Source organism: Mixophyes fleayi, chromosome 4 (assembly GCF_038048845.1).
Source record: "Mixophyes fleayi isolate aMixFle1 chromosome 4, aMixFle1.hap1, whole genome shotgun sequence".
NCBI classification, from domain to species: Eukaryota; Metazoa; Chordata; class Amphibia; order Anura; family Limnodynastidae; genus Mixophyes; species Mixophyes fleayi.
This window is the reverse complement of record NC_134405.1, coordinates 77,263,893-77,291,432: the sequence shown is the minus strand read 5'-3', so window position 1 is coordinate 77,291,432 and position 27,540 is coordinate 77,263,893. Positions and strand designations below refer to the sequence as shown.

At 40.0% G+C, this 27,540-nt stretch overlaps 1 protein-coding gene across 2 annotated transcripts in view; it reads left to right on the top strand.

The window, feature by feature from the left end:
* The first annotated feature begins 5,719 nt into the window (after positions 1–5,719).
* LOC142151640 (prolactin-releasing peptide receptor-like) overlaps positions 5,720–27,540 on the top strand; it is a 132,405-nt gene continuing 110,584 nt past the window's right edge. Inside the window, exon 1 of one of the 2 annotated variants that reach the window (XM_075207486.1) lies at positions 5,720–5,914. The gene's annotated coding sequence lies outside the window, so the exon portion shown is untranslated. Of the gene's footprint in view, positions 6,043–27,540 lie in introns of both variants that reach the window. The other variant, XM_075207487.1, reaches the window with a different exon arrangement.

The following is a 27,540-nucleotide window of genomic DNA, read 5'->3' as shown; positions in this document are numbered from 1 at the left end:
AGTGGGGGTGGCATGTGTGACAAAAGTGGATGGGCAGGGGATAGCAGAAATGAGAATAGCTGGTGGGCATGGGGCATGTGTGAGAATAGCTGGTGGGCAGGAGAGGGAGTGTGTGGGCATGTCAGTATGTAACGGGTGTATATTAAGTTTTTTGTTCAGAGATCTAACATATGGAGTCGCCCCTCTAGATAGCCTGAATTTGCTCCTGGGCAGTAGTGGAGTCTGGACAGTGTTCTGCATCAGACATCTGGATGTCAGTGCATCTGAACTGCACCCTTGCCAGCCAGGAGGAGGTAATAGGTTTATTTTACAAGTGTGTAGGGGGCTAGAAAGTGAGTATTGGGGTGGGGGAGTGTAGGCTGGAGCTTTGCTTAGGGTGCAGAGCAACCTTGCCCCAGCCCTGCTTGAAGTAATTCTACATATCTGTAATTCCCCATAAACACATCTATGCCCATACAGTATGTAAACTGTATGTAGACTGCAAAACTGAGCTGTTCAGTACTTATTCTTTAACAGGAAATATTTCTTTCTAACAATGAAATATTAAAATTAGAAACAGCAGATTATCCACAGTGATGCAGCATGCAAATATATTTTAAACATAGTGTATAACGTCAAACATATTCACAGACAGAAATTAAAGTTAGTACAGTATATTGATTGAAAGCTGCCTTCTCTACAGTATTGAGTGCATCTGTGAATTATGTTAGCATGTATATGAAATGTTGTCCCCACACCACATAACACCTGGGTGAGGTGCAAGTTGAGGAGGGAAAACCATATGTATAAAATGCAAGTGGTCTCATATTAAAGGGCAAGTAACTTCAACTTGTGTGCCATTATTTGTCTTGTGTACAGCAAAGTACATGTAAAAATGTCTGTTTTTATGTTCTGTAATTAGGTAAAAACATTTTGAATCCCTCTTTAAGAATCTTACAAATGTATCTGTATGAAGGGTTAAAAACTAAAGAAGGGTGCACTCCTATGCAAAATGAGCATTCAGGGGTGTACAGTAATATCTCTGTATTGGGTGCAAACCACATTATCTTGTCATTCTTTGGTGTAGTATTGCATGTCAATCAGTTTCAACTATTCCTTTTCTTTACATATGATAGTTTTAGTATTTCTGTTGTAAGCCAAGACATTAATGAAAATTCTACTGATTTAAAAGGACATTATTCAACTTTTAATTATATGGACACTGTAAATTGACACTTCAAGGCACTGTCCTATCCTGGTTCTCATCCTACCTTTCTAATCGCTCTTTCCGTGTTAATTTCTCTGGATCCACCTCCACTCTGCTTCCTTTATCAGTAGGCATCCCACAAGAGTCAGTCCTAGGTCCTCTGCTGTTCTCTATCTACACCACTTCTCTTTAAAAACTAATAAGCTGCTTTGGATTTCAGTATCATCTCTATGCGGAAGATACCCAAATTTGTCTGTTCTCTCCTGATCTCTGTCTTTCTGTGATATCTGTGTTGGACTTTGTTGACTGTCTTTCTGACATTTCGTCTCGGATGTCCTGTCGTCAACTCAAACTCAATCTTTCAAAAACAGAGTTAATAATATTCTCACCCAACAACAGAAGTTACCTACCTGACATTTCTATTTCTGTTGATAACATGACTATAAACCCCACCCCTCAAGCTCGCTGCCTAGGTGTGATCCTTGACTCTCAACTATCCTTTGCTCCCCACATCGACCCTATATCTAAATCATGTTACATACATCTGAAAAATATTTCCAGAATATGCACATATCTTACACAAGACACTGCAAAAACTCTAATTCACGCACTCATGATCTCCCGCATTGACTATTGCAATTTCCTCCTTACTGGTCTTCCACTAAATAGATTCAAACCCCTACGATCTATTTTGCACGCTGCGGCCATACAGATTTTTCTTGCAAACTGTTCTTTCCTCTGTTAAGCCACTCTGTCATTCTCTACATTGGTTGCCTGTTTGTTACAGAATTCAAATAAAATTAACATACATCTCCTCACTTGTCTCAAAATATCAACCAATGCAACAACTCCGTTCTGCACAAGATCTGCATCTCCCATCCACTCTCATTACATCCTCCCGTTCCCGGTTATAGGACTTTTTTCAAGCTGCACCCACTCTGTGGAATTTCCTCCCAAGCACAATAAGACTTTCCTCTAGTCTACAAAATTTCAAGCGTTCTCTGAAAACCCACCTCTGCAGGCAAGCTTATAATGTTCCTCAACCACCCTATTAACCTCAATAGGTTACCCTATTATCACCCTTTACACAATTCACACAAGACAACAACCCTCTGACCCCAGACCAGCATTGCTGTGTGGCTGGATCACATAACATATAAATCACTTTTTAGTTTTGCAATCTGGCTGGACCGAAATCCAATATAGAGACTTATCCTCATGTATCCAACTGCCATTGTCCCATAGATTGTAAGCTTGCGAGCAGGGCCCTCATGCGTCTTTGTCTGTTTTACCCAGTATTGTTTATTACTGTGTTTGTTCCCAATTGTAAACCACTATTGAATTTGCTGGCGCTATATAAATAAGTGTTGATGAGGACAGGGGCGGATCTAGACTTTATGTTTAGGGGGGGCGATTTTGCATAATCACGCCCCTCCTTTGCTCTGATTGGCTAGCCTGCGTTAACCCCACCTTTCGCTCGCGATTGGCCCCGCCCCCTCCCGTTGTGGTCGCCTGCTGGGACCACTCTGATTGGCTGGCCCACATTTAGCCCCGCCCCCGGTCGCGCTTAGCTCCGCCCCTCCCGTTTTAATCGGCGGCTGGGACCTAGCTTTTTGCTGCTAGGGGGGGCGAATGCCCCGATCGCCCCCCCCTGGATCCGCCACTGGATGAGGATAATATTGTCGCTAATTTGTAAGGCACAACAGTGCTTCAGAGAGCTGGGCAATGGGGCAAACAGAGTGTAAAACAGGGATATACAAGGTAGACAAAATAAATGCAGTTAAGGGAAGGGAAGGCTATGCTCATAAGAGAACTTACAGTCTAGCTTGCTAGTTCTATTGGATAAATGTGAACTGGATTTAATAGAGCTGGGTTACACCAAATGCTTTAGTGTTGGCAATAGGGGAGACCCATAAAACAATGTGGTCCTCCCAAATCAACTTTAAATCTGAAAACTGAAAAAAATATATACAGCTGTGTGCAGATCATGAGAACTGCAGCTTGTATACAACAGAGAAATGATGAAATGGTCATCCATGACCAGTGCAGGCTTTTACCACCAGGGCTGATCTGCCTCCCAACTTTGCTTTATGTAAAATAGTTGCAGGCTGCAAACTAATGGGCACTCTGCTCTCTATCCCACTACAGCAATTATGCCAATAGATAGATACAAATGTAAGCTGGCATCCTTCTATTTTACATATGGAAAGCACCAGTTACACATACAAAGTAAAATGATGATCATTTACAAATGGACTGTGCCTCAATGTATTCTTTTGCACCTGGCTTAATACATTTATGCATCAATAAGCAAAGCATTCTTATTAAACTGAACTTTTTATAAGTTCTCCTAATGTACCCAGTATGGATTTAAGACATCTAGAACCCCATGGTTTGGAAAACACAAGACGCAATATGCAACTATATACCAGACAAAATAACAATATATTTTTTAATTTGATACAAGTTATTCTGGTTTCTTTTTATTGTTTACATTTTTTTATTGAAAGAATATAGCTAAAGATCTAGCAATGTAACAATATAATGCATAGATTCCAATGCTTTCCATTTTTAAATATATCAATCAAAAAACAACATAAAAGCAAAAACAAGAAGATACATGTAAAAATATGAACTAAAAAGAAGGCAGAAAAAGGACTAGGGGTGGGGGGATATGGGATGATGTAGGGAGGAGGACCACAAACATTGCACATATGGTCAATGCCCCAATCTCCAAAAGATGAGGGAAAATAGGGTGATATCATGGTAACCCTACGCTAAAATCTCTCAATAAATATTCAAACATCTGCTGCAAACATGTAATCTATATAACAATCAGTGATCTTGAATTTCAACCAGGAAAACCAGGTGGTGTTAAAAGCAATGACTAATTATTGGCAAAAGAGGTGAGGAGGTATATATACTAAACTGCGGGTTTGAAAAAGTGGAGATGTTGCTTATAGCAACCAATCAGATTCTAGTTTATATTTATTTAGTACATTCTACAAAATGATCGCTAGAATCTGATTGGTTGCTATAGTCAACATCTCCACTTTTTCAAACCCGCAGTTTAGTAAATATACTCCCAAGTCATCCATTGACATATAGTAGTCTATTTAAGTATACCAGTCCTTGAGAGATGGAGGATCGGGGCATTTCCATCGGATAGAAATAACTGCCTTAGCTGCGTTGCTCAGGTGACTGAGCAGCAATTTTTTTAATCTATTAATAGGGATTTTAAACAAGTTGAGGAGCCAGAAAGCTGGTTCTAAGGAACTTCATAATTTAGAATGGTCTTAACAATATCCCCACCAAATGTGCAGGTAACTCCCCAGAGCACCAGAGCACCTCCAACAATTGCCTGAAGTATTTGGGTAGATCTTCTGAAGTAAACTCGGATGTCTATACCAAAGTGTCAATATTTAATATTGTGTTTCTACTACAGATGTACTGATGGAGCATACATGGAAAAGCGGGAAGACCTTCTGCCATTCTTCTAATACATTTTCTGGTTTCTTAGGATAACCTTGGACATACAGCACACTTGGTTAGGAAGCCTCTTATTTAATGCAATATGTTTGTATCTATTACACCAGGGGTATGAGTTAGAATCTAATCTTTTGATTAATCAACTCAGGCTTCAATATCAGGTTGTGATGGGCATACATGCTGGTAGGCCCAGGACAATTGCAACTTTATTAAAACAGCCCTGAATGTACTGCTCATTCTATCCTTAATAGCATATTAAAAAACTCAACATAGCAAGGTGAAAATTGGGCAGATCATTAATCGTCATCAGCTATTTATACAGCGCCACTAATTCCACAGCACTGCACAAAGAACTCACTCACGTCAGTCCCTGCCCCATTGCAGATTACAGCCAATTAACCTACTAGTATTTTTTTTAAATGTGGGAGGAAACCCACACAAACACGGGGAGAACATAAAAACTCCACACAGATAAGGCCATGGTCAGGAATCGAACTCATGATCCCAGTGCTGTGAGGCAGAAGTGCTAACTACTAAGCCACTGTTAATACAATAAAAGTATTTGTGCTATGTGAAATATTAACTAAGGCTGTTCAGTATAGTAGCAACTTATTGTGGTCCAACAAATGATCTGCTCCTAGCTTACAGAAACAGCACTCTATTAGAAAAGTATAGGTGCGATGAGCAGAAAGCAGCAACAAGCAAACACAGATTTTGTGTTATGCAATGTGTTTCCTTTATAATTGATCACTCATGCTTCATGTATTCACTGCCTTCGAAAGGATAAGTACTTAATTAATCAACACATACCTTGCTTTCCATCTGTCCACTTCCAGTAAATACCCAGTAATTAATGTAACACTCGCTATTTAGAGCACCATTTCTTCCCACTATCTCATCAGCATCATTATATCAAACTACTGGGTAAATGCATTAACTCTTCTGTTGTCACATACACCCATCAGATCACAGGGAGGGATTTACAGGCAGGATAAAATACAGAGCTGCACACACACAAACTTGTATTATGCATTGCATCCAGGACCAATAGAGACACCAGAGCGAACCCTCACTGAATACAGCACTTCAGCCAGTGCAAGCTATTTAACCAGCTCTGTAATAGACTAGTTCATTCAGCACACACTCTCAGTGGCTTACTCTATCCCTCCAGGTTTCACTGCTTATGTTACCCTGGATGTAACACAGGATTTACAATAATTTCACCACTATCATTCACAGGTGAGAGGATTTACTTATGAGAAGCCAGAGGTTAAAAGGGTCTTTTTGATGGGCTTCCATGAATCAAGCAGAAATAAATATGTTGGATCTCTTCTTTAAAGGCTAATAGAATTTCATGTACAGTATATGTAAGTAACCATTTATTTTGATTACCAGTTGTCACCTGAAGAAAACAAATTTCCTTAGCGTAGCTACAAATATTAGGTTGCTGGAGCGATATTACTTGTTTTATTCTTTATAGTGGGAGCATTTTCTTTGTAAATACTTAGTTTATTTATTTTTTTGGAGTGTACCAGGTCCATACAATTCTTACAGCCAGTAAAGAGAGATTAGATTTCCATTGAAGTGCTTGTATAGCTGAGAGACGTTAAGATTCTAAAAAATAGTAATGTGTCTAACTTTTTTCTGCCTAACAAATCTATGCATAGTTTACAAGTATCTCTGTTTTTGAAGCACATTTATAGTTTTTAATCCCTGGAAATGACTTTTATATTGACCATCTTCACAGTAACACATTTATTTTTTTAATTTGTGCATTTTTGTAAACTGTTCATATACCATGTGTAATTAACTAATGATTTATTGAGACTGTTTAATTAAAAAACATGATTGAATAATGGTCATAACCAGTGCTGTGGTCATATCTGCCCAGAGAACATCAATCTCCCTGCTCAGCAGAAAATGATCCATGGTTTATGCAGATGTTTGTAATCATGATCCATCCACATGGTCCTAATTGTGCCCAGTAGCTAGAGTGAATGTATCCATTCAGCAAAATGTATTCTATTTCTTTGCAGCTGCTATTAAACTGTAGCCTCCAGCAGCTCTATATGGAGCACACAGAATTGCTACATCCAACAATACAAACATGTTGTCAAGACCTGAGGATTATTGCAGGGTTAAAAATGTAGATCCTCAGTTAGAGTTAGAAGCAAAGAAAAAAAGGAGAGAAAATTTACCTCTTGGCAAAACAATGTTGCACTACAGGGCAGGCAAGTTTAAAATGTGTGAACAGATTTATAGTTGGGAGGGGCCATGTCCTAGCTTAACTCTAAACTGCTGTGTAAAAATAAAGCTGTCCAGTATTTGTGTGCTACATGCAAAATCAGCCAACATTACTATTTTCCATGCATGACCTTCTGTCTGGTAAATCTAAGGGTCACTTCTCCCTGCTCATCTTCCCTCTATCTCTGTTAACAACATCACCATCTTTTCCGTTTCCCAAATAATCTGCCTGGGTGTCACTCTGGACTCTTCCCTTTCCTTTGCCCCCACATTCAATCTCTCGCCCAATGCTTTTGCTTCCAACTCCAGAACATCACCCGCATCCAGCCCTTCCTATCTCAGGATGCCAAGAAAACCATCATCCATGCAGTCATTATTTCCCATCTTGATTACTGTAACCTTCTCCTCACCGGCCTTCCCCCTTTTTCACCTCGCTCCCTCAGGTCTATACATAACGCGGCTGCAAGACTAATTTTTCGCTTCTGCCTCCCCTCTCTGCCTTGTCTTACACTGGCTCCTCTTCCCCTACAGAATCCTTTTCAAACTGCTCACCGTCACCTACAAGACCCTCTCTCATGCCACTGCCCTTTACATCTCCAACCTCCTCTACATTCACACTCCATCCCGTTCCCTATGATCTGCCATTGACTGTCCATCGGCCATTGCCCATTTCCTCCACACTGATCACCTTATCTCATTCCAGAATCCAAGATTTTTCCAGGGCTGCCCCCTCCACTGGAATGACTTCCCATGCTCCTTCATCATCATCATCATCATCAATTTATACAGTGCCACTGATTCCGCAGTGCTGTACAGAGAACTCATTCACATCAGTCCCTGCCCCATTGGAGCTTACAGTCTACATTTCCTAATATATATATATATATATATATATATATATATATATATATATATATATATATATATACACACACACACACACACACACACACACAGACAGACTAGGGTCAGTTTTGATAGCAGCCAATTAACCTACCAGTATGTTTTTGGAATGTGGGAGGAAATCGGAGCACCCAGAGGAAACCCACGCAAACACGGGGAGAACATACAAACTCCACACAGATAAGGCCATGGACGGGAATTGAACTCATGACCCCAGCGCTGTGAGGCAGAAGTGCTAACCGCTAAGCCACTGTGCTGCCCGACTCCTGCTCCATCCGACTGTCCCATAATTTGTGTACCTTCAAATAGGCACTTAAAACTCATTTGTTCCTCAAGGCCTACCACCCATCCACCTAACCTTTTCTCCATGCTTGATCTCCTCATATCTCTTCCCCTGTCCCGCTACTCGCTTCTCTTGCAATTGATCCCCTCTGACTCCCCATTGTGCATCCTGTCTGTTTGCCCTCCCTTTAGGATGTAGCTCTTACAAGCAGGGCCCTCTTCCCTCCTGTCCCTCTATCTATTCTTCTCCTCCACTCCACTGTGCTAGCTATGATTGAAGCTACTGAAGTACTGGTATTTTTGCTCACTTGTCTGTACTGTTTTTCTCTGTATTGTTCACTGTCTGTTTTCTGTACGGCGCTGCAGAAATCTTGTGGCACCCTATAAGTGTATAAAAATAATAATAATAATAATAATAACAATAATACACGGAAAGAAATGGGTGCACTTGTACTGCTTGAATTGCAATATGGCTTGTCCAGAAGCAAATTTGCCCCTTTTATTTTGCTTTACTCCTAATTCCAGATAAGGCCCGCAAACTTTTTTGATGCATTAAGGGTTATCTGTTTTTCAAGGGGCAAAATAAACTGTTTCAACAAAAAACCTTACAGTAGTTCTAGAGTGCTGCTCTGACCACCCTATTTTTGTATTGCTCCTTCCATATGGTTTTATGGTTTACCATAAAGGTTTTAATACAATGTCATTGAATAGTGTATATACATACGTGCCTACTCTTTGGACCTCTTGGGAGATACTCGAGGGAATGTCCAAAGAACAAGTGCGTCATTATTCAGCGGGCCAAGATTAAGTAATTTGCATCAAATTGCATCGCCAGGGCCCTGTCAACTTGAGAAGAAAGTGATGCAAGATCCAGGAAGGTGGCCTGCAATGCCATGAGTCCAAGAGGACTTCCCGAAATTCATAAGTCTCCCAGACATTCCAGGATAGTAGGCAAATGTGGGGATATAAAATACCATTTTGTGCAAGGTTTGTCTTTTACAATTATTCTTTTTATTTTTAACTATTCTAGTGAATAAGGAAAAGATAAGAGTGAAGAGCTCACTTTTTGTTGCATGAAGACCATTTCAAAGTACTAGTAAATTCAAATCTGACGGGTTTTTTCCCACCAATATCCCTAACTCCCTTAGCTGTGGAGGGCTTCACCGTGAAGTAATACTGTAAAAACACAATTTCTCCAGCAGGGCTTCTCAGTGATGCCCCACGCGGTTAGGGGAGTAGATAGAGGGAGAGGGCTATATTAGTAAGGGTTGAGATTTGAAATAAATATTTTATAGTTTTGGGTTTACTGATCATTTAACACAGTATAAATGTTTCTGGCAAGTAAGACTACATTGTTTTTCCATACTGCTTGTTAGCATAATGGTTTCTTCAGCTTCATTTTGTTTCTCTGTATGAGCGGATGTGCACAAAGTGTTAGATACAGAATGTATTTTGTAGACAGAATGTAGGTCATAGACAACACTTCTAAGAGCAGAAACAGGACACAATATTCCTTTTACAAGATCCACTCAAACCACGCTCAGATCCACCCAACCAAGTCAACATTCTCATGGGACACTCCTATGAAAACAGAGACTGCTGGATGGTATGTGAACAGGCAGTTCCCCAAATCAGAGTGCACATTGCACCTCCAGATACACCTACAATTTTCCCTCTCCAAAATGCACCACCAACTGGGAAGATATCGACTCCTCATGTATGACAATTGTCCTGTGCTCACCAGTCCCCCCTTTCATTCTCTCTTACACTGTCTTCTCTTTCCATTTCCAGCCCTATTTGTCTGACACAAAATGTTTTATCCATCCCAACGATCCTGCTCCCACTACGACCCACTACGGCCCACTATGCTCCAGAGAACAATTGAAAACAAACACACTAATAAAACAAGACTGGGTATTAACAACAGACAAAGGTAAAAGGGCCCTGCTTCCAATCTCACAATGTATCATTAGTACAATCACATGAAACATTAAATAATTATGTCAAAAAAACTCAAGCTCTATGGAGGTCTACCTATACTGCTGGTTGTGGGTGCAGACACATTACAGAATTTGCACGACATCGTTCCAGCATTTATAGAGATTTTTAGTCTGTTTATAAAATCAAATCAAATGATATGATATGATGTGCTTTGGTATGATTAAACTTGATTGTTGGAAATTGCACACTAGTGCGATATCGGACCTAACAGTCTATTATCGTGGCACAATAATCAGGTGAAAAACCTGTAGTGTGCACCCAGCCTTAGCGTCTCATTTTGAGTTAGGAATATTCCAAATAGAAGGAGAAATTTTGCACCTTGGCAAAAACATGTTGCTCTGCAAGAGGGCAAATCCAAATGTGGGGCCATATATAGAGATTCCCATTATTTGTGTCATATTTGCCAGCTTTAATTCCTCCCTTACGGGAGATTCCGAAACAGAAATGAAGTGCGAGTAAGAAGGGGGTCAGGGAGCTGCGAATTGTGTCATAGGGGGTGGGACCAAAATGATGAGATTCACGACTAATTGCATCATGGAGGCCCCCATCCCACCCACTATACTAGATGCGGGAGAATAGCCTGCTCACCTGGGAGACCTACCCGGAATCAGTAGTCTCCCGGACTTTCCAGCAGTATGGTTTGTGTGCTACATGCAAAAGTATCCAGTATGTTTCCTGCATGCAAAAATAAACTGCAATTGCTCCCCTTGCATTGCAGAGTGGTTTGTCCAGGTACAAATATGCTGGATTTATATATACCCTTAGTATTCTTTTAATCTACCTGTATTTTAAAAGTATGTTATTGTTATATGTACTACATACATGTAATACTTATTGGTATTAGTACTATAACATTAGTGTATTAATACTTTGCAGTACTACATTTATAGTGCATCCATTAGTTCTAGTTAAATAATACTCAGAGTTTTAATTTTAGAGAATGTATCTCTAAATAGCTTAGGTAAACTACTGTTAAAGCCACCCAGCATATATGTCTTGTATTATGCATGTACTTCTAGAACAGAGTGAATTCTGCTGTACGTTAAACTGGCAACACTGAAGTTTATTGACAAATGTAAAGGAATTTTCTGCTGACTGATCAGTCATTAGTTGGCTTACTTGTGGAAGGGGCTGCAGACAAAAAATAGAAGAATCTTGGGTCAAACTTAGAAGAGGTATATGGAGTAGCGTGGAGAAGATTAGACACCCCTATAAATATGCCAAATTGGCTTATATTGGGAATGTCAGTTCAGGTTACATTGCTCCATCAGGATGCTTCCACTAGCAATAAGGGAAATGGCTGATTCAGTAGTGTAGTGTAGGTCAGACAGTGGTAGGGGATTCAATTATTTGAAGGACAGATAGTATAATATGTCTCCAGGACTGTGAATTCTGAATGGTTTGATGTCCCCTTGGTGCTATAATTTTGAAGTTCCTGCCACATGGCAGGGTCTGAGGAGGACCTAGCGATCATGTTCCATATTGATACCAATGACAAAAGTTAGAGGTTGATGGCTGGTAGTCCTAAGTGATTTCATAAAATTTTTACTAGAACAAACCTGCAGCTGTGAATTTAATCCTTCCATATAGTGGTGTGTAGCTGGATTCATTGTGCAAAAGGATTACAATGAAAATAATGCTCAGTTTGGTAGAGCTACACTGGTGTCTCACTGGGAGTGGTGTGCCATAGGGTGTCGCAAAGAACGTATCCCTGTGGCTCAGTCTTTGGAAACCATTATACCTTTGTATCACTATCAGACCACATATATGTGTAACTGGAGAACTTCAGGTAAGACTGAGTCACGGTGACAATGTTTGTACAAGCCCATGACAAGGAGTGCCCACTGTGACTGTATGACTCCATTTATGTAGCCCCCAGACGGGTGCCGGTAGTGGATTCAGTAAGAGTTAGATGAGTGATACTCAAAACTGATTTCAAGGAATTAAGCTTTAAACACAAATCAAAGCAGAAGTTACTGAATACTGCCCATGCCCTGTGCTACACCTGAAACATGGTAAATACGTAGCTGAGAAGTGTGTGTAAGTAGGAGAGTCTTGTGTTTTGCTTAACTGCAATGGTTTCTTTCTTGGTCACCAGATCTAGACGCTGCATGGACAGACAGGAAATGAGCAGCTGTGCTAATGGATAAGGTGGTTAAAAGGCTGGAGGAGATTTTAAACTAGGAGGAGCGGTTAAGATAAAAACAATATGCAATACAGTCTAGGCAGGAACAGGACTTAGCCAAGGAAAATGGATGCTAACTGTGGGTGGGGTGGGGGTAGGAAGAGGTGAAAGTTATAACCGGGCAATGAATGTGGAAGTATATTGCATCTTCTGCCCTACAGTATTAACCTATATTAATTATTCCTCATTGTGACTGGATCACTTATAAATAACTTATGGTATAAAATTATTTAAAGGAAATAGCGCAGGGCGCTTATTTATATAATTGCAAATGTACTTATTTTTGATATTTTGTGACAAAGAAATATCTTTATTTCTGAGACCAGGGGAAGAAATTAGTTTTTTGTTTTAACTTTGCTAGAGGAAATCCATTATTTCTGAGGTATATATCTGATGCAATAAACATTTTTTGAGGAAGTCTTTTATGTATTGTGGTGTAGGAAAATGACTTATTTGGGTTTTGTAACTTTTCTTTGGGAATTCTCAAGTGGAGGAAATGTGTATTCTGCAACTGTCTGAAGAAAGGACCCATGTTAATCTCATTTTAATTAGACCTTTTGATGTGTGAGGGCACAACACCTGAAGGCACAGGAAGGTTTTATTAGACTTGCTGTTAGATTTCCTCTGTGTCTAAAGCAAGAGGCAGGAAATCACAGCAAGTTTTAGGATATCACATATAAGTGTAAATATTGTTAGCTTTGCATTTTATGTAAATCCATGTTTGGGTAAACATATTGCATCCTGATAATAAAAATAGCTCAGACCTCAGCGGGCTGGCTTACCCTGTGAAGCTGTGTCCATAACTGTATAAAAAAGCACTGTTTGTATTGAAAGTTGTTCTTCTTGTTTCATCTGACCTGCTCACTGGTACCTTCAACCAGTGTGAGCAAATAAACATCACTTGTTTCAAAGACCTGCTTGGAAACTTCTTTATCCCTGTGACCTACAGATTAGACCCAACTCTAATGCGTTTCCGGCTGTCCGAGGTTTGGACACCGCTTTCCAGTACCACCGCTCTGCCCACTATCCAGCAGCTTTGGCCAGTGTGATAGGCCAGGGGGGATCCATCCACAGCAACTCTGATCCATAGGAAGAGGTCAGGGGTACCAGCCCAGGTACACCAGTAAGGGGGTACACTAGCAGCGTCAGTTACCCATAAGAAACCCGGTACTGGATGCCAGTAAGGAGTCCAGTGGTGGCAGCATTTGTAAGCCCCTCCTATTGCGGTTAGAGGGTGCATTTGAGATAACGAAAGGGAACGGTGGCAAAGTGAGCCCAGTCGGTTCCCAGCAACAACAGACAGGGTGGCATAAGCGGTACATCCTGTCACACTCATATTTTCCCAGAACTCGCTACATTACAGTTTTAGTGCATTTCCTCTTGTTCTAATGCCACTCATCCTGCATAGAATGCTTCCCTATTATACCTTGTTCAAATCCATGCTATGCTTGAAAGCTTCTGTGATAACCTCTTCTCTCTCTATTCATATCTAGATCCTTTAGTTCTTCCTGGTAAGTTGTGCTCCATGTGGACTATGTTCCATTTTAGTTGCCCTTCTTTTCCCAAGCTCTATTTTACTTAAATACTCTTGAAGATATGTCCTCATTATTAAATACAGTACTCCAGGTGAGGTCTCACCATAGACCTATACAGGGACATTAGCAATAAATAATGGTGAACTACATCCATATGTGGTGCCAACTATAGATGGGTGAATTAATTCATCCAATTTTAATTTTTGTCTGAATTTCACAAATTTACTGCATATTGTTTTCCAGATAAATAAAACCCTCTAGCGAATAATGTGACCCCCATCCACATTTACAGCACAGCTACTGGAAAGTGCAGTAAATGAATAAACCATTTGAATGCAGTACCCATAAACAGTATAATGTATAAAAAAATAAACAAAATGCAAATAAAAAACAAGAAGCATGCCCTCTGCCCCAAAATCCTCAACCGTTAGATGGATGGTCTGGTTTCAACTATAACTTAAGCACAGCAGTATTTCTCTTTATAAGTTAATGAAAACTCCCTCCCAATTGATGTAAATATCTATCACATATTGGAAGTGATACATGAATACTTCTCTACCTCTGTAGAGTCTTTTCTTCCTGTACCCTGTGTGGAGACACCAGAAAATTAAAGCCCCGAATAGCCCTCAGCTTGGTTGGTTTGGAGCCTAGATGCCAGCTGGAAGACCTGGTACAATGATGGGTTTCAGAATTCACTTAGGCAGAGATCAGTGGAATAAAACCAAATATAAAGACATTATTATCAGAAATACACACACTTAGCAAAACAGGGTAAATTAACAACAGCCAGAAGCATCACCATAACTAAATGTATTAAGCAATCCTCACCCCACTGCAGACTCCAGTACCACAGGACATCCACTTCCCTTTAACCAAAACACAGACACGTCTTCGCTCTTATACCGCAAGGTATAGTCCTAGCTTACTGTCTCCCTGCATCTGGCAGGCTCACCGCTTCGCTGAAACCACAGAGCCTTGCTGAACAGTGATTGCTCTTTCTAGACCACCAAAGCAAAAACCTATAGGTAGTCAAGTCCGTACCAACAATCCCTGCTCCCAGGCTGGCATACCGCCTTTTAAGCCCCCTAGAATTCCATTGATATGGGGATTGTAGAAGGCTGACTTAAGTGTTCTGGAGCATCATTGGCTCAACAAGCCCCAGGGGGTTGGCATGCTGTTTGCCTACAATGCTTGGATGCTCCCCAAGCCCCCCTGTGGATCTGGCTCTGGGCTGTCTACCAGAGAACTTGGAGAATCAGTAAGTCCTTAAATTTTCACACAATAGAGCTTAATCATGTTAAAACCATGATTCAATTGTTTTTGGGAGTCCTTTCTTCCAAGCCAGCTCTTCCAGTGTGATTCCACCAACCACTAAAGCCACCAATACCTGCAGAGATCTGAGTCAGGAGTCATAAAGAAAGGGGTGACAGGGCCATTCAGGTAAAGTAGCAGTACAATAATGTAGCTCCCTTGGGACATATTTTAAGTGACCCTCCCCACTATGACTCTCCTTTTAAGATCAGAGCTTTGATTTTGTTTATATTTTACAACAGAGCATATCATTGTCAGCACAAATTCAATCTATGCATTTTCATTGTAGAAAGATGCCACATGAACTAATCCTTTATTGCATAGGTTGGCATATTTCCCCTTTGTATCACACCCTGTTAAACCCCTTGCTATATTTGAAAGCTTCTATCAATCCTGCTCTTCTCCAAGCTGTACGTACTGAGGTCCTTTATTCTATCTGGCATGATTTGTTGCAAGCAGACCATGCCCCATTTTATAGGCCATTTTTTTATTTAAGTCCTTCTGGAGATATGAGCACATATAACTTAACAGAGTATTTTAGGGGAGGTCTCTCCAATGACCTATATAGTGACATCACCATCTCTTTTTTTTTCTCATTTTATTTTTTTTGTTACTAATCTTTCTTACTATGCAATGTTAAATCCAAATAGTCTTCCTTGTTGATTTGTTACATTGTTTTCCTATGTTTAAGTCTGCTGAAAATGTCTCCTAGATTGCCTTCCTCCTCAGTAGTTGCATGTCTATGCCATTAATACTATATACAGCCATTGGATTTGTGAGACCCAAGTGCACCTTTTTGTATTTGTTTAGTCTACTTATATCATCACTGATTTTATTCACCTTCGTGGTGTGTCAACACTGTTACTTATCTTTGTGTCATCTGCAAAAAAGACATGCTTTCCCTTCAATACCAGTTGCGATGTCACCAATAAAGATATTAAAAAGGACTGCTCCAAATTCAGATCATTAGGGCTACTCCACTGATATCATCTTCTGAATGCATTCAATTAATTACAACTCCCTGTAGTCTATCCTTCAACCAGCATATTCTCCTATACCCAACATTCCAATGTATTTATTATTCTGTAGGGTATTTGATAACACAGTGTCAGAATGGTTTCATGAAGGACCAGGCAGGCCTAATTTGTTTTTATGAGAAAGCAATTTTGAAACTGGATCTTGGCAAAGCAATTGATATTTGGGTTTTGCGAAAGTTTTAGATACTGTTACACATGAGTACTACATAATGATAGATATAAACTGAACGTAATAAGGTAACGTTACAATTTTTGTGGTGTGTCCCAACTATCAGTATTGGAATCTGTAGTTTTTAATTGTTTTATTGCCCTTGTAGATGGCCTAGAAATGAAGTTTAACATATTTGTGTAAATGAAATAAACATGGTATTCACATTGTATAAGTTGCTAGTTAGACCACACTTAACATGTCGGGTAAAGGTTTGGAAACCCTAAATTAAGAAGAATATAAGCGAACTCAAGAGTCTTCAGTGGCAAGCAATCTTATTAATAAAGGGAATGAAAAGGTTAAATTAGAAATATAGGTTATTAAATTTGATTTATTTTCATCCTAAAAAGGGATTTTTTTTAAAACAAAATTTTCAAACAAAGATTTAAATAATTAACTGTTTATATGTAGGACCATACAGAGGACAAAAGGATATCAATTGTGAATAGAAATAAAACCGTTTCACCACCAGCATAGGAAGGGGCTCTTTACTGTAACCATGGTCAAGCTGTGTAATTTCTTTTGACATGAGTTGACAATGGCAAATTTACTAACAGAATGTAATGGACTGGATGCGTTTGTTATGAGAAATGGTATCTGTAGCTATAATTAGAAAAGTACATTATAGGGTGATTGTTCCAAGGAATTTATGTGATTGACATTTTTGAAGTCAGGAAAGTTATTTTTTTCCACTGTGAGGCTGTGTGCTGTCCTATGGATTAATACAGTTAGAAGTTCTGAAATGTTGAACTTGATGGAGTTGTGTATTTTTCAATACTTACAATATGATATTACAGTATCATGCAAACCAGATGGTTATTATTGTTATTTTATTTCGTACTTAAATATAATGTGCCGGCATTCTGCAGTGTTCATGAAGGGATAAGCAACCAGATAAAAATACTAGGTGATGATAAACTGTATTTAAGAATTATAAAGTATACAATGCACAGGTAATATGAATATATGAATATACTCCTGTAAAGATCTATATAAATTGTCAGTAATCTCTCATCTCATCATGTGAGATCGTTCTTATGTGTGCATAGGGCAAATGACTACGTTAAATCAGTAGGCAGATGTAAAGGTACATAAATTATGTTAATCAGACTGCATGCAGTGTTTTGTAAACACATGCTGGTAGGCACATAGTATACATAAATTTTATTTCAAAATAAAATTATTTGATTAAAATAACAAGTGGTCATCAATAAAGATTGATAAAGTAATACTTCAAATGGATAAATGCAGGAGTCAGCACCCCGGAGCCGTTTTCACTGGCACACCGGCCCTCAGAACTAATCCAGACATCAAGGGGGAACACTGTTTTTTGGGAGCTCAGAGCTTTCACAGATGGTGAAAGTGACAAGAACAGGTAGGAGAGAGCAGGACAGTCTGCCAACTGTCCTGAATCAGATGGGACAGTCCGAATTTGGGTGACTTTCTCGGTCTCGGTTAGTCAGGATTTGGTCCGACTGCAAGGACAGTTGGGAGGTATGTCCCGCTCCACACTGTACTGCTCGTGAAGGCAGAGCCGCGTACAACTAACAGTAGTGCACACAGTTTTGCCTGTGTATTTGTCTAAAATGATCACCCCCTGTCTTAAGTGCCCCGGGCCCCCCAGAGTCTTATTCCAGCTCTGGTGATACTTTAGTGGTTCTTGCATTGATTCCATTGTCTGCCTTCTATCTTGCACTGGTCCCATTCTCAGATCAATTTTTTGAACATATGGCCAGCCCCAATTGCATTGACAATATCATTAATCCTTCCTCCTTTGCACTTATTATATCACCAGCAAATACTTGGAATAGCTCTCCCCTTCACTTATGCCATTGTCTGGCAACCCTCCCTACATTGTTATTAGTTCAAACCACCACCAATCACTGGGCACATTTAGGGCTCATACACAATAATTACAAAAGTGTTTCCCTGCAGCATTTCACCTTTGAAATCACACTGGATAGCCATTTATTATTAGAAGTACTGTTAGTGCCTCTTTTGAAACACACCATACACATTTTTATATAACACACACACATATATATATATATATATATATATATATATATTAGAGAGAGATTTGGCTGGTAGTTTGCATCTCAGGACATCAGGGAAAGTTGCCTCAGTGCGTTGAGGTGCTCATATGCTCCTCTGGCAGACTGATCAAATACGATTGTGCCAACATGTTTCGTAATAGTTAAACCTATTAAACAAAGTCAGATATGAATCTATGAAGGTAATATTGGAAGGATATGTTAGTAGGTAACTAAACAAGTTTGAGCACAGAGGCATAAAAACGTTGCAAAGGTTTCATGTATTTTTATAGCACAGGACTGTCAGCTTTTTCCCTGCATTGCCTTAGAGATGACCCACTGTGTCTTAAGTGATCACATCAAGGTTTTTCAAAATGTTGCTACAACCAAATTCCAGTAGTTCTAAATCCCGCTTACATTTGTGTTGGCCCCACCTACATGAGGCCACTTCAATAATTTTTTCAAGGGCCACTTTAAGTTCCCAATCTGCCCCTGAATACATGTATTAACTGACATAATATGGATGGATGTCAGTAATTTATAATTTGCTGTTCTTAGACAAACATGAGCATCTGGCATGATTAGTACTTCTGACGGTTATGGTGTATTCAGAATCTACAGTGTCATGAAATCACTGTGCTTCTGTCTGACTATGGACAGCACCGACCTTTAATAACACAAAAGTTACCCTGATATCCTCTAGGTCTGTCATAAGACAAACCCTGCATCCATATCCATTAGGCATTATTTCCTGTAATATCTATTTAGTAGGACCAGGCTTCTCCTAGTACACACATTTCCTTGTCACTGCTGTGCATAATAAGTGTGACATGTATCATATCTGTGTTATTTCACTCTGTGCATGCAACCTGTGGCTTTGCCAATGATATGTGGCATAGACTTATGCATGACAAGCATAATCTTGGAAGAAGCAATAGGACAGAAAATATGAAATAATTCTTACATTACTGCAAGTTCAGCTCAGTTTCAGCAAATAACAAATACACTCCACCCTAAGAGATTGCAAAACATGCTGGTCCAATTGGAACAGAAAAATTAGCTGAAGAATTTTGAGGGAGATGACAAGAGAGTAAGTAATACATATAGCAGACAAATCAGCCATTCCAGTTGTGGGACCTAGCAATCTTTAAGAGAGGCAAAGAATTTATGAAACGTTGACTTCAATCGACTGCAGGACAGGACACGGGAGAGTGGTTTGGTCTAGTTTCTGACTCAATAAAAAAAAGCACTAAGAATAATATATGCTTAATTGGGGGGGGGGGGACTCTGTCACAATTTAAAGAGCACTACCAGTAGCCTAAAATATATATATATATACTGTTAATGGGGTTAATGGGGAGAGCGTCTGACATAAAGAAGCACTAGCAGTAGACATAACATGCTGTATACTGTTAATGGGGGATGTGGGGTTTCTGACACATTAAAAAAGCTATCACAGTCAGTGCACAAATAATAATAAAAAAAAACCCTACTAGAAAAGATTATATATACTGTTATTGGAGGGGGGGGGGGGTGGTTGACATAAGACGACAAATGAACACAAAATACGCCCTACTAGAATACATTATATATACTAGTACCGGGGTGGGGTTTTCTGCCATAAGCCAGAGCACACACCTAAAGTAAATGAAAGTCCTATTCATAAATACTATATATATTATTATTATTAGGGGTGAGGGTTCTTGCAGGGCTTGATTATCCAACAGGTTGACTAGGCTGCAGCCTAGGGTGCAATACTGTGACAGGGAGGTATAAACTGAAATTCACTTCAATAGATAAGGGAATATTTGTTCTCCAAAGTAAAAAGAAAACATGAAAGAAAAATGTAGGTTTTAATCTTGACGTATTCCCATTATAAAGGCTGGATACAATGAGTCATCTTTGGGCAGGCACTTGAGAATAAGCAAGTAGGAGAGGCAGGAACGGTGACAGGCACAGGAGTGACAGCCCCCTCATATCTTCACTCTCAGTACCTCTCATTCATGCTTCCATTCTGCTATACAGTTCTGATTTTACAATGACAATGAAATCAGTGACGAACATTGCTGTAACCCAGTTAAAAAAGCCAAGTGTAGTGAAATTTCATCTCTAGTTCTTTTACATGCTACATGTGAAATTGGCCTTATTTGCAATGTCCACTTTTTCTTTATGAACCACACTATGGTACTATACTTTGTTCTCCATGGGTGACCACACCCCCTTTAATGACTGACCACACCCACTTACAGTTGGTCACACCCCAATGCAGTGGGCCCCTACCACTGCATTCCGCAGGTGGGCCCTTCATGTCGCAGTCCGACACTGGCCCAAACTGTTTGTGTGTATCTGTCTTACATTATGACTGCCTGTCCCTTTCTCTCTCACTCTGTGTCTGCATGTCTCTCTTGTCCCCCCTTCCCATTTGTTTCTCCTCCTTTTTTCCTATGTGCCCATACAAGCCAGAGTCCTATTGCACCACACCTTGTACCCCCTTGTCTTCCACTACTGCTCTTTGCACATCTTTCCTTCTCCTCTCATGAATGTGGTAGGCAGTATTGTTGGCTGCCAATCAGAAGCGCCGTAGATGAAAACCAGCAAAACCGCGTCCAACACCACATAACTGAACCTGAGGCTGGCGGGTAAGCACAATTTTCCTTTAATGAATCGTATGTGCTTTTCTTCAGAGGGGTTACCTCTGGGTATAATACTGCTATCGTTGGAGGTAACTCCTACAGGAGGTAAGATTGCCTTTGCACAGGAAAGCCTATTTAACACAAAATACCTGTTCTTTTATATATATATATATATATATATATATATATATATATATATATATATATATATATATATAGCACAACTGGGCTTGACAAGATTTTAGCCGGTCCACTGATAGAAAAAGGTTGCCGACCCCTGCTGTAGTACAATACACACCGATCAGCCACATTATTAAACTGAAAAGAGAATGGTATCTGAGGTACTCTTGCACCAGACAGGCTGTGGAGAACCCCAGTATAAACAATTACTCTGTATACAACTGTGTCTGTGCTAAATGACCAGTCAGCTTAATTAGACATTGAATAAACTAGTAATATATGGATAATAGTCGCATTCCTTTATAAAGTCCAAAAATATGCATTTCATTTATACCAGATAATAAAAATTAGCACATAAAATATGTATAAAATAATGCTAACATCACATAATGCACACTAAGATATTATAAAGTATATACACATCTGATCCAATTAGAGCAGTATCCAAATTAATCAATAATCTTATAAAGCTTCCTTTGCTAGAATATTATACTCAGAGTATCTATAAAATAAAGCAGAGCTCCAAAAAAAATGGTATGGCAGATAATTGAGTTGAATCTTATCAGCGTTGTATAAATACCGGCTAAGTTCCCATTCACAACGGTCTCACCACATATAAAGTATCACATTCAGCGTGAAATTCTTTCTTAAAATGTCATTTGAGCCAGTTGGTATAGCGTGATTAGAATCAAACACCAGGGGGTATATTTACTAAACTCCGGGTTTGAAAGAGTGGAGATGTTGCCTATAGCAACCAGAATCTTGGTAACATTTTTTACCATGTACTAAATAGATGATAGCTAGAATCTGATTGGTTGCTATAGGCAACATCTCCACTTTTTCAAACCCGCAGTTTAGTAAATATACCCCCAAGTCTGAAGTCTCATAGTGCAGTGATTAGATCCGGTAACAGATTTGCAATATACCAGAAGAGGAATCCTTAACGTATGCAGTTAGCGCAGTAGTAAGGCTCATTGTGTATTTAACACCTCAATCTCTAGGAAGTAAATGCTTCTGATGAAAGTGCTAGATGAGCACAAAAACGCGTCAAGGCTATTTGATTTGAATTGATATAGCACCTTTATTATAGAGATTGAGGTTTTGAACACACTGATCCCCACTGCTGGGTCCACAGCGTATGTGAAATAATTCATCATGTACCTTGTTAACAACCTTGATATATTTGAAAGTTTCTATGTTATTCATTCTCTTTCTTTTATGTTGCATGTGCACCATTTTAATAGCCTGTCTTTGCACAAGCTCTAATTTATGTCCTTCTGGATATATGGCCTTCAGAACGGGACATAATATTCTAGGGGAGGTCTCGCCGCTATATAATGCTAAACTGCATCCATATGTGGCATTGACTAAAGATTGACAAGTGATTTCTGCCGATTCTAAACCTCAGCTGAATTTCAAAAATTTGCTGCTGGCGAATTGAATTACAAAAGAATCCAGATTTGTGAAAAAATTGACAAATAAATAAAACATAGCAAAAAACAGAAAAAAGTTTTGGAAATAGCAGAGCACTCTGGTCCAATATTAAAATGTAACTTTTATTATAGATGCAATTAAAAGAATTGTTGTTTTATTAATGGATACCCCTCCAGATAAAGACGGTGAAATCTAAAAGGAAGGAAATGTGTTTTGTGCAAACTGTGTTGTGAAAGAAAGTAAAGAAAAATATTTTTTATAGTTTTATGAGTTATTGTAAAAAATTCAGAGGGTAGACACGACTTTAATAGAGTACATGGACATGAGGAATGATAAATAGATGAATCCTGTTAAATTGCCATGTGGAATATCAAGTATACGTCCCTCAGAGTTAGTCCCTGAAAAAACCACACTGAAACTTACTATCTTAATAAAATTAGTGCCTGTAGTAGGGTCTTAGTCTGTTATGGTTTAATAATTGTATTGTTCACCCATACTTGTATCAGGTCACGAATTATAGAAAGACTAAGGGCTAGATTTACTAAGCTGCGGGTTTGAAAAAGTGGGGATGTTGCCTATAGCAACCAATCACATTCTAGCTGCCATTTATTTAGTACATTCTACAAAATGACAGCTAGAATCTGATTGGTTGCTATAGGCAACATCCCCACTTTTTCAAACCCGCAGTTTAATTATTCCCACATATACGTGCCTAGAGTAAAGAGAGATATATTATATCTGATATATTCAAAGTAATGAACTAAATTCAGCCTAATCAAGAACCAAAGTATTGGTTATGCATCACTTTTAATTTTATATGGAGCCAGGTTATATTGCAGAATCATTTATCTGCAACATGGAAAGAGTAGTATCGGCGTGTCTTGACCCATATTATAGCCAATGATATTCAAAAACGTGATACAACTAACAGAAGTGTCAGTGGTATTATTCGGGGATACAGCGTGTTCTTTGAATAAAGGCCTTGTCAGTAACGCTGTTAACATAAACCAAAGCACCTCAGATAGAGCCAGTACTGGGAAGAAATGAGCAGTGTTCCAGCCGCTGGTATTTGTAATACCATGACGCTGAGTTCGACCATTACTGATGTCCTGGTCTGTATGCTGTAACTAAATCTGCAAACCGTTGTCCCGCTGTGTCACGGGCTACTGCGGTGCATAGATCGACTGATTGTATCTGACTGAGCTATGTCACAGGTTAAAGCATTATATCAATCAACTAGCAAACTGGCTCTCTAATAAGGCAACTGAAGTACATTCATTCAAAAATGGTATCATGCAGTAATACGGACTTGTACTTCAATCACTTATGAGATCTGAGTCAGTGGGATAAGAGTGGCCGAAATCACCGCTGCCGGGTCTCCCTCTGAGAGAGTGATGTCACAGGAGACGTCTTAGCCCCAATGTACGTTTCACCTAACAGAAGACTTTGTCAAGGGAGTTACACAGTAACTAATGACGGGGATTCTTATCTGACCAATCGTGTTCTGATTTCTATTACTGATTGACATATATATAAATAATACACAGAGAATGGAGATATGGACAACTCTATTCCATTTTTGGTCAGTGAAGGACATGCCCTCCTCCCAGAGGCTCACCCTCATGCACTGCAAAGCACTAAAGCTCCTCCTAAAACCAATGAGCTGTGGGTACAGGGCTGGTGCTACCACTAAGCGAACTACACAGTTGTGCTTGGCACCAATGGTTAGGGAGAGCCTAAAACATTATTTTTGATTCCCCTGAAGTGCTCCCACATGGAGCGTTGGCCGCTGGCATGAAAGATGGGGCGGCTCCATGTCAGTGTTACACCCAGAGTGTGGCACTATGATGTCACAGCCAAACACCACACTTATAGTCCGAGGAGGAGAGGGTGCCACCCTCACCTGTGGCCTGCTGCTTCAAGCAGTGGGGGGGAAGGAGTTCAATGAAAAGGTTGGGGGGACGGACACGTCCATCAGGTAGGGGATGTCCTCATTGCTTGCAGAGGCCCTGTTTGGGTGCCAGAGTTATTAATGGCTGTGATAATATCAGGATGTAGCACAGTCCTAGACAATTATACAGCTATAGCAGGGAGGAGATAATTATTACAGATTTGGCTTTCCGATGCCTTGTTGTGGATTTCTCATTATTATTCTTCCACGTTAATAACAGTTCACAGCACAACACCACTTACTGAATACAAGAAATGTGGAGAACACAGATAAAAGCAGCATATACTGTTACGAGCCGCGGCGGTGTCCATAGCAGCCATGGCTCGCTCTCCTTTGGGCCCGGTGTCCCGGCCGTCTCCTTGACGACCAGGATGTCACTTCTGGTTTCCGGTCTGACCGTTGCCAAGGCAGCGAACGGACGCTGTGCTGTCAAATGCCTGGTGGGGAGATTAGCCCGGCACGTGCGTGTTAGGGAATAATTTATTATCGGCCTCCTGAGGCTGATTAAGATAGGCTGGCCTGCTTGGTTCCCATTGGCTGCTCTAGGTATTTAAGGCAGGGAGGACTGGACTTCCCTGCTGGTTATAGCGTTTCCAGTCCTGTGCTGTTGCTGACCTGCTATTGGTTTCCTGTCTGCCTGATCTTCCGTTGTGACCTTTGCTTGTACCCTGGATTTTGCCTGTTTGTCTGTGACCCTGACCTTTTGGCCTGTATGCTGGACTTTGTCTATTTGCCTGTGACCCTGACCTTTTGGCTTGTATTCTAGACTTCGCTGTTTCGCTACGGGCCTCTGACCTTGGCTACTGATCACCCGCTCTAGTCTGGGCTAGCGCCTCCGGTTCCATTTGTGCCACGGCAATCATTGATGAGCTTTTACTACTCTGATCTTAAAGACCTGGGGGCATCTGAGTACCTGTGAGCATATAACGCTCTACGGGAAAGGGGGCTGCTAAAGGTGAAGATCTCTACACTAACTGTTCTGAAAGCTCATCTTGGTGGTCGCGAGCCCTAACATATATAAAAACAAGGTGGGGAGCCAGCTGCCATGCCATCTGCTCAGCAGCTGCTGTGTATTCACCACTGATGAAGTGCCTGATGTTATCACTAACATCAACAGATTAAAACTGTTGATCTTGGATGAAGGACAGAAGAGAAGCAATACCAAGCGGTGCGTATTCAGCCTCTGATGGAAAAGTATTCCTCTCCTGGAGAAGGATAAAAGTTATAAGATTATATTTTACGCTTTCTTAGCTCATTCATCAGCCATGGCAGTAATCATGTTAAGGAATATTTTCTGTTTTGGGGTGTGCTTGGATTAATGTGTATTAATTCATTATTCATTATTAAATGTTGTTCAATGTTACAGATGATTTAACTACTTGAAGGTATAGACTTTATAACCCTACAAACCCTATCTCTTTGCTTTTATTCAGGTCAAATTGCTGTTACTAAGAAAATATTGTGTCAGGTCACACCAAACATAATTTACTACTAACAGATCTTTAAACTATCCTCCAAATCTCTATATTTTGGCATGTGAACAGCCATGCTTCAGCCTTCCCAACATGAGTGACTGACTGCAGAGTGGGACAGTTCTCATAATTCCTCCACAGGAAGATCAAATGGCATATGTCTTGTGCAATAAACAGCTGTTAGCAACATGTCATTGTTCTCCAGTTATAAAGTAAAAAATTACATCTTAAAGATTTAAACTGCTATGTTACCATCAGTCAAGCAAAGGAACACAAAACATATTTTGTAAAGTGTTACCATGGCTGCACCTTTTATTTCATTTTAAGAAGAGTCACTCTATTTGTGTGCACATATTGAAGGTGACACATAAATCAAGTGCTAAGCTAGTCAAGATCAGTGAACTCAATAAAACCAAAACCATATTAAGTATAATGGGCTCCATTTTAAGGGTCAACTGAGCACCTAAGTAAGAGACTGAGGTAGTGATAGAGTGGACCAATATATAAAACAACGGTATGTCACAACGGAACTTCTCTCCACTGCTGTGAATCTAACTCACCACTTGGTGATCACAGTCACAATCAAATTTGTCTCCAATACAGAAGCCACAGTCTTTAAGCTATTTACATGGGCCCAGTGTATATTAGTCTACAGGGAAATGGCTGTCATTTGTAAAATGTAAATAATAGTGACATACTGTAAAATAGAAGTTAATTCATCTGAAACTGGCAAAGCTTTATTTAGGAGCTTTCCCCCAGCAGAATGAACAAACCAGGATTTCTACTATTCTTTTTATTACTTTATTACTCAATACCATTCTCAGCATCTATATCAGGACACAGGGGGATAATTTACTGACAGAGACAGATTTCTGCACACTGGATGTTATTTTAGTATATGTTATATGTGAGTGTGTTTGGTCATGTGTGTGACATGTGAGGGGCAGAGTGAAACAGAGCCCTAATTTTATGTTACCCCAGCTTTGTTCCGGGCTCTACACCAGACAACTGGGGAACACTACATGCCCCAGCAGCCCATGCGGCTGGAGGTGGGTGAGTTTCCCCAAGAGGGACGTACAGGGAATGGAAGGAGCAAGAGAAACAATGTTTGCACTAGAAAGAGAGAGACACGCCAGGGAGAGTATGTGGGAGTCTAGGTGAGGTGGTGGTCTGGTACCCACCATTTCAGTCCCAGAGAGGGAGTTAGGATGGGCTCCAAGAAAAGTGTTGAGACAGACAGCGCGGTGAGAAGTGGACAATCAAAAGAAAGTGAAACAGGAACAGGGTGGCAGCACTAGAAGACAGCATGCATATTCCCCATCCCAAAAACCAGTCTTACTACACTTCCTGAATGAGACACACATTGAGAGACAAAACAGAACACCTGTAACCAAGTGCCATTTCCCCAATACTCTTGGCAAAGCACCCCGTCTGCTTCCCCAAGCACAAAAAGAGC